The following is a 7,996-nucleotide window of genomic DNA, read 5'->3' as shown; positions in this document are numbered from 1 at the left end:
AAAAAAAATCCAAAAAAAAAAAAAAGAATATCTTCAGCTGTATTGTGAATATGGTGCAAGCTACAAGAGTTACCAACAAATGTGCTCAGAAGGGAATCCTGGGTAAAGAGAAAAGGTCACACGCAGAACTGAGGTGTCACAGCCCAAGGCTGCCTCTGTGGCTTGTGGTCACAGCTGCTGTGAGGTGGCCCTAGACATGCAGGACACACTCTGTAGGTTGTGATGACCGCACCTCCCCTCTCTCCTGCAGGCCTAGGGGTGGTCAAGTAGCTGTGGTTTCCCCACATCCTGCCCACACCTTTGTAAATGGCCTCTTTATACAACTCTCTTCAAATTACCCAATTTGAGTGTCCCATCTGTTTCCTGCCCAGCTCTGGCTTAGTATAAATAGCAAAGAAGGAGTTTAGAGGCATTCCTTGTGGGAACAGGGCTAGTCACAGGTGGATCAAGGTGACCTCTCATTTGAAGGACTTGGGGACAGTTGCTGCGTATGCGAGTCACTGCAGAATGAGGTTATTCCCTTAAACTTGGAGTGTCTTAGACCAAGACAAGCCACTAGTGCAACAGTTTTCAACGTAGGGGGGGGTCTCGAACTCTCTGGGGGTGGAGATCAAACGACCCTTTCCCAGGGGTCCTCTAAAACCATCAGAAAACATAGATATCTACATTAAGGTTCATAACAGTCGCAAAAGTACAGTCATGAAGTAGCAACAAAGGTAATGTTACAGTTAGGGTGAGGGGGTCATCACAACATGAAGAATTGTGTTAAAGGGTCACAGCATTAGGAAGTCTGAGAACCTACACAGGTGAGTCTACCCGTTAACAGAGCTTTGCCTCTTTCAAGCAGATGTATATGAAGGAAGCAGAACGTGCAGAGATGAAAGGGGTGGGCTCGACAATTATGTCACCTGCATCCAAGCCCCAATTCTTCCACTTCCCAGCACTCAGAAGGACTAATTGTATGGGCTGTGTGGGTCTGGACAGTTACTTAGCCTCTGGCAAATATTGTCTTGTTTGTGTCTCCTTCTAAGGAGAGATAATGCAGTCTCTAGCTTGTATTAAGGGCTCTAATGTTAAGGGAGATCTGACATAAACATTTTAGCCCTTGAAGATGAAGAGGTAGATGAATCATGCATAGCCAGGGAGCATTGGAAAGCCAGACAGTGTGTGCTGGGGCAGATTGTCACAGCTTGCTGGTCCAGGAAAGAAAGGCTGAAAGCACGGGAGGAAAGGGGTCTACCGAGACCTCTTGTCTTCATCTTGAACTAGACAGCTCTTTGAGGGAACATAGGTCTTAGTTTGGCTTTTATTGCTGTGAAGAGACACCATGACAACAGCAGCTCTCATACAGGACAACATGTATTTGGGGCTGGCTTACAGTTTCAGAGGTTTATTCCATTAGCATCATGGTGGGAAGTATGGCACCGTCCAGGCTAACATGGCACTGGAGGACCCAAGAACTCTACCTCTTTGATCCAAAAGTCACAAGAAAAACTGTGTGCCACACTGGGCATAGATTAAGCGTAGGAGACTTCAAAGCCCACCCGCACAATGACACACTTCCTCTATCAAGGCCACATCTCCTCCAATAAGACCATTCGTTCTAATAGTGCCATTCCCTATGGCCAAGCATTCAAACACATGAATCTATGGGGGCCAAACCTAATCAAACCACCACACGTAGAATAGATGTCTGACAGAGGAATAGAACAAATATAGCTGTGTTGGAGCTCACAGTAAAGACGGGGCTGTAACTCCATGGTAAAACACTCACCTCACCAGTAGTGGCCTTATTCATAATCCCCAACACCAAACGAGTAAGCAAGTAAGTAAACACACATGAAACAAACAAACGAAAGACAAAAGTAATGTTCTCTGGTTCCCTCCCAAAGGCTCCCCCTGCACGTGTCATGTCTCTTGGATTGCTCCCCTAAATCTCCATGGGAACATTCTTTCTCTCTCTCTTTTTTTTTTTTTTTTTTTTTTTTTTTGGTTTTTCGAGACAGGGTTTCTCTGTATAGCCCTTGCTGTCCTGGAACTCACTCTGTAGACCAGGCTGGCCTCGAACTCAGAAATCCGCCTGCCTCTGCCTCCCGAGTGCTAGGATTAAAGGCGTGTGCCACCACCCCCGGCTCCCATGGGAACATTCTCATCGCTATCAAAGATGCCAGAGGATTCAAATTTTCCTTTCATTGTCCAACCCTCTTCCACCCCGCTGGTCCCATTCTCAGCTGACGATCTTTTCAGAACCATCAGTAGATGTCTCCTTCTGTTATCGCCTCAACATGAGTCATTATTGTTTGAGTCCTGCCACTCCCCAAGTCTGGGCTCACCATCTCTGTCATGGTCTCCTTCCTATCTGTGCTAGCTTCTCAGCCACCCTCGGCAAAGTAAGGCACTCTTCACATTGACACTGTGAATGTCTTCTTTGGCTTCTGCAGAGCTCCTGCACCAAGTATCTCGTGGACTGTCATGAATCTCCATTCTTGGATCTTCTCTCACCATTGTGGACTTTTCTGTTGGGGAAGATACCTACTCCTCTATTCTTCTCAGTGCCTCAGAGAATGCAACGACAAGTCATTGTATGAGGCTGGTAGAAGTCAGAGAAAAGACAGGCATATGTGAGAACCCTGGAGCTGGTCCTCAGGAGTTCCTAGTCTTCTGCAGCAACAACCGTAAGATCACAGAGTAAGCAGGTGGTGACACTCACCTCCAGGCTTTTATGATCAACAACATTTAATATTTTACAAGGGAAGAATAGTATTGGGAACAGTGTGGGATTTAGTAATTTCCCTAACCAGGGGCATACAAGGAGAGGCAATATCCTGATGAATGCCTTCCCCACAAGTGCACTGCAGGGTCTCTGGCAAGGAAAACTCAGTCTCCAACACCTTCCAATGCCTTGACCTGGACCAGTGCTCTCTAGAGTAGCTCAAGATCAGTATGGGACCAGATCTTAGTCCAAGAGGTCATCACCACTGTCCCTCTCGGATGTCAATAGGCGCCATGCTTTGTCTTTTGCAGAGAAATGTCAGAGGCAGAGCAAGAGTGAGGAGGAGCCAGGCAAACACAGGAAGCAAAGCTGCTTTTGATCTCGTCTGCAGACTTTGCTATGCAGGTGAGAGTCAGGCTTTCCCACCGTGAAGCTTGTGTGAGGGCACCTTCTATTATAGCCTCTGGACTTTACAACATCTACATGCCATGGCGCTGTTCTTAGGATCCCCAAAGCAAAACCATCTGAAGGCATTTCCCATCCCCCTCTGTTCTCTGTAGCAGCACCCAGGACCTCTGTGAACATTTGCTTTGGAGAGGGACCGGGCCTTTACTACCCATCCAGGCAGTTTCAGAAAGTGAGAATTCTGTTTCTTCATTTCTCCTACCCTATGCCACCAACCGGCTACAGAACCAACTGAAGTGAAGATGGGGCTGGGTCCTGAAAAGATCACTGGTGGTTGAAATGCCCTACATTGGAAATGCACTAGATTCATCTAATCTTCCTCAGCAGCACAGTGCCCTGCAGACTAAACAACTGTTGCTTCTCACCATCAGGTGGATGTATGAGAGCTCACTATCACTGCTCAGTGTCAAGAGAGAGAGAGAGAGGAACGCACTGTGTCTCATCAGCTTACAGAAAGATGAAACCCGAGTTTGATCTGTGCTGCGCTACATAACTAGGGGATGTAAACAAGTGTGTTAGTGCTCTCGGAGCCTTACCTTCCCCATCTGTAAAATACAGACAATACAAAGACATTTTATCAAATGTTTTAAAGTCAGTGTTTCTAGAGTCCTGATACACAAGATAGGCGCTTAGTAGGCAGTGCTACACTAGGGAGCACTTCCACACAAATCTATACAAAAAGATCTTGTTAATCACTTCTGACCATCAGAATGCTGTCAGCTGTGAGAAACAGAATCCAGTGGGCAGGGGTGGCAACACACCTCCAGTTTCAGCATATGGGGGTCTGAGGCTGGCGGACCATCAGTTCAAGACCAGTCTGGGCTAAGTAATGAGATCCTGTCTCTCAGAAGCAATAAGAAATAAAACAAAACATCAATAGCAAAACAAAGGCAAAGCCAAAACAACCGGCAAAAATAAATGAAAAAATAAACTGGCAAAATGAGAAAGACATCGTTCTGAGATGGCCTTTTACCATTAGAGAGTGTCCAGGATCTCTGCTGGTGGCTGTACCTACTTAGTGAGAAATCTGGAGGTACCACAGCTACAGGGCTAGCTGATGCATTGTCAGTGTCTCAGGAGCTACCTGCCTTCTACCTCCCCGTTCTGTATCTTCAGCCTGTGTGCTGTATCCCCAGGTAGCCCTGGCTTCATGCTTGGCACAGCTCTAATGTCGAGTGAAAACACGACATCCAACTGCAGAAGGTGGCTTCATGTTTGCTTTGCGTTTTTTTTCTTTTTTCTTTTCCTTTTAGGTTATTTCTTCTATTCCACATATGTAAGTGTTTTATTTGAACTATGTAAGTGTACCACGTGTGTGTCTGGTGCCTTTGGAGGTCAGAAGAGGGTGTCAGATCCCCTGGCACTAGAATTACAGATGATTGTGGTTGGCCACGTAGACACTGGAAGAGCAGCTAGTGCTCTTAACCACTGAGCCATCTCTCCAGTTGGTTTGTCTGCCTTCTTAAGCAAGGGATACTTTTGAGACTCTCCCAGCAGATTCCTTCTTACCCCATTCTTATTCTTATTCTTATTCTTATTCTTATTCTTATTCTTATTCTTATTCTTATTCTTATTCTTATTCTTATTATATTTATTTGGTTTTTTAAGACAAGGTTTCTCAGCCGGGCATGGTGGTGCACGCCTTTAATGCCAGCACTCGGGAGGCAGAGGCAGGTGGATTTCTGAGTTCGAGGCCAGCCTGGTCTACAGAGTGAGTTCCAGGACAGCCGGGGCTACACAGACAAACCCTGTCTCGAAAAACCAAAAAAAAAAAAAAAAAAAAAGAGAGAGAGAGAGAGAGAGACAAGGTTTCTCTGTGTAGTCCTGGAGCTCACTCTGTAGACCAGGCTGGCCTCGAACTCAGAAATCTGCCTGCCTCTGACTCACAAGTGCTGGGATTAAAGGCGTGCACCACCACCACTCGGCCTCCTTCTTACCCCATTAACTAGAATTACCCCGTGTGCTTGTGTTTGAGAAGGGGAAACATGATCACTTAAATCTGTTGTGTCAGTTAGGTGTGACCCCAGAAGCAGGGAGGATCTCTGTCGCTGTGCTCGTTAGCAAAGTCTGAAACCACATGTTCAGCTCCTCTTCTGTGTTCAGACCCGTGAAGCTTCCTGTCGAAGTCTAGGTATAGAGAATGTCACTACCGGGCTTCCTGACTCAGAGAAGACACCGAGGAAATGTCCTCTGAAGCTAGGGAATGAGGGCATGCTCGAGGTGCAGGGGCCAGGTTCACAAGCAGGGATGGTCAGGGAGCAACAGTCGCAGAAGCAGGACTTGGCAAAGAAGTAAGGAACTCCCCACGTTCCGCTGGCACTCGGTCCCCAATTACGATTCCAGAATTATTAGCTTTGATTCTGTGAGAAAGGAATACATCAAAGCCAGAATCCTATGAATTAAAACGTTGACTAATCGAGCTAATTATAGTTCAGTCATCTGAATGTTCACACAATGAACTGAGTTCTCATGAAAGCCCGTTCTTAAGCAGGAAGCTTTGATGATGATGTAGCTGCTATTTATGTCCTAGAACCAATCCTCCTCGGTCTGGCCAGGGGGCTCCTTGCTGGGGTGCCTTCTGCTAACTCAAACCTTGATGGATTCAGCCCCAGTTTCTTGAAAGCTCAGCAAGCTCCGTGGAGGTGGAGCTTATGAAGGTGTTGGGAAAAAGATGCCCTTCCTTGGGGAAATAGCTAAGCAGTGTGCCAGCATGCCAGAATGTCATTCTCATTCTCAATTTTATTCCAGATTTTCAAATACTTGGGGGATTTACATAGCGTGATTATGCCTCAGGGAGCGCCTTCTCCCTTAGCATGTGTTAGCTATCAGACTAGTATAATACACTTTAATCACTGTTTAGATGTTCCTTGCTCAAGAGTTAGTAATGTAGACTAGCCCCAAGTCTTTGATGAGCCAGGATGGTGAACTCTGGGCATGAAACAGCCTTTTCAAGAGAGAATTCATTTATTCTGAAACACCCATTGGGCACCAAAAAACATGATGCATTGAGGTACATCCTCTCTTCCTGCCCTGCCAGGGACATTTGTCACATCTGAGGACAGTTTTAGTTGTCATAACTAGAAGTCAAGGTGGAGGCAAGCCATCCTGGCACCTGTCGTGGGCTGCTGATCATCTGGCAACACACAACCCACCTTCCCAAGTTAAGCTAGGAGTAGGTAGCAGCACACACCTGGCATGTCCACTCTCGGGAGACCGAGGCAAGGGGATTGCTTTGAGATCAAGGCTAGCCTGAGCTACACAGGATGACTCTGTCTCATAAAACAAAACAATCAACAACAACAAAATCCCACGACAAAGAATTATCTGACCTAAATGTTGCTAGTGTCAGGGAGGGAATCCATGTTCTAGTAACCACGTTTCCTATGGCTGTTAGAAAACAGTCTGACCAAGGCAGCCTGTAGCATGAAGGGTTCATCTGGGGCTTGTGGTTGCAGAGGTGTAAGAGCCCATCCCCCGTCACAAGGGGAAGCATGGCAGCATGCAGGCATGGTGACTGGAGCAGGTGAGAACTCAAATCTCAAACCACAAGCAAGAGAGACCATGGTCCGAGGTTTGAAGCCTCAAAGCTGACCCCCAGTGACACACTTCCTCCAGCAAGGCTAGATCTCTAAATCTTCCCCTAACTGTGTCTTCAACTCCAGAGCAATCATCCAAGTGCCCGAGAATATGAATATGAAGGAACATCTCATTTAAATCACCACACTTATATAAGGGGGAAATGGGTTTTCTTTTTTTTTTTTTTTTTTTTTGGTTTAGAGAAACGTTGTTGTTGTTGTTGTTGTTGTTGTTGTTGTTGCTGTTTAATGGTAAAGCTCAGTAGACTCCAGCACCAGGACTGGCATGGAGTCAAAGCAGCAGGGATGGCTGGGTGACCCCAGGGAGCCTCACTTGGTGAAGAGGATGAGGAAGGCGACCATCAAACAGAAGAGTCCCATGGCCTCAGACAGGGCAAACCCCAGAATGGCATAGGAGAAGAGCTGCTGCGTGAGAGACGGGTTCCTGGCATAGCCAATAATTAAGCTACCAAACACTGTGCCAATGCCAGCCCCTGATCCAGCCACACCAACTGTGGCGGCCCCAGCACCAATGAACTTGGCTGCTGTGTTGATGTCCTGATGTCCCGGGAAATGACACTGGTCTGGAATTCCTGTCGGGCCACCTGGAGAGGGGAGCTGCTGCAGGAAGGCTGTTTAGATGGGGCCTCTGGTCTGCTCAGGAGGGAGGCAGACACAGGCCTGATTAGACCCCTGGTACAGGAGCGAATCAGAACTGGAGAAATGAGCAGTGCCTTGGTGGTCTGCATTTTTCAATCTGCACTCCCACTCCCCTGCAGCTCCTGCTCGGCCCACAGCACACTCCCTGCTCCGGGTTTTCATTTATATTCCTATGTATATTCCCAGTTATACTCACACGTATTCAAAGTGGACAGTCTCTATTTAAGAGGTGTTACCTGCCACCAAAACCCATATTTGTGAAGACTGCTTTACCCTTGGCATTTCTGAAGGAATGCTAACAATAAGTGAATTGAAGCCAGACAGCGCTGGCGCACACCTTTGATTGGGTGCTTGGGAGACAGAGGCAGGTGGATCTCTGAGTTTGAGGCCAGCCTGGACTACAGAGAGAGTTCCAGGATAGCCAGAGCTACACACAGGGAAACCCTGTCTCAAAAGAGAAAAAAAGTAGATAGATCAAAAGGTGAATCTTAGTCTCATGTCTTGCGGAGGATCCTTAATGCTTCTTCCTCAATATGCTCGTTATTTTGGTCCTGGAATACAATTGAATCCAGTGACACCTGAT

At 46.9% G+C, this 7,996-nt stretch overlaps 1 pseudogene; it reads right to left on the bottom strand.

Moving 5' to 3' along the window:
* Window positions 1-7,068: 7,068 nt before the first annotated feature.
* Window positions 7,069-7,547, bottom strand: LOC110312318 (ATP synthase F(0) complex subunit C1, mitochondrial pseudogene; annotated as a pseudogene).
* Window positions 7,548-7,996: the final 449 nt, after the last annotated feature.

Source organism: Mus caroli, unplaced genomic scaffold (assembly GCF_978045245.1).
Source record: "Mus caroli unplaced genomic scaffold, Mus_caroli_1 scaffold_18, whole genome shotgun sequence".
Taxonomy (NCBI): domain Eukaryota; kingdom Metazoa; phylum Chordata; class Mammalia; order Rodentia; family Muridae; genus Mus; species Mus caroli.
Note: the sequence above shows the minus strand (reverse complement) of the source record. Positions and strands in the feature narration are given on the sequence as shown.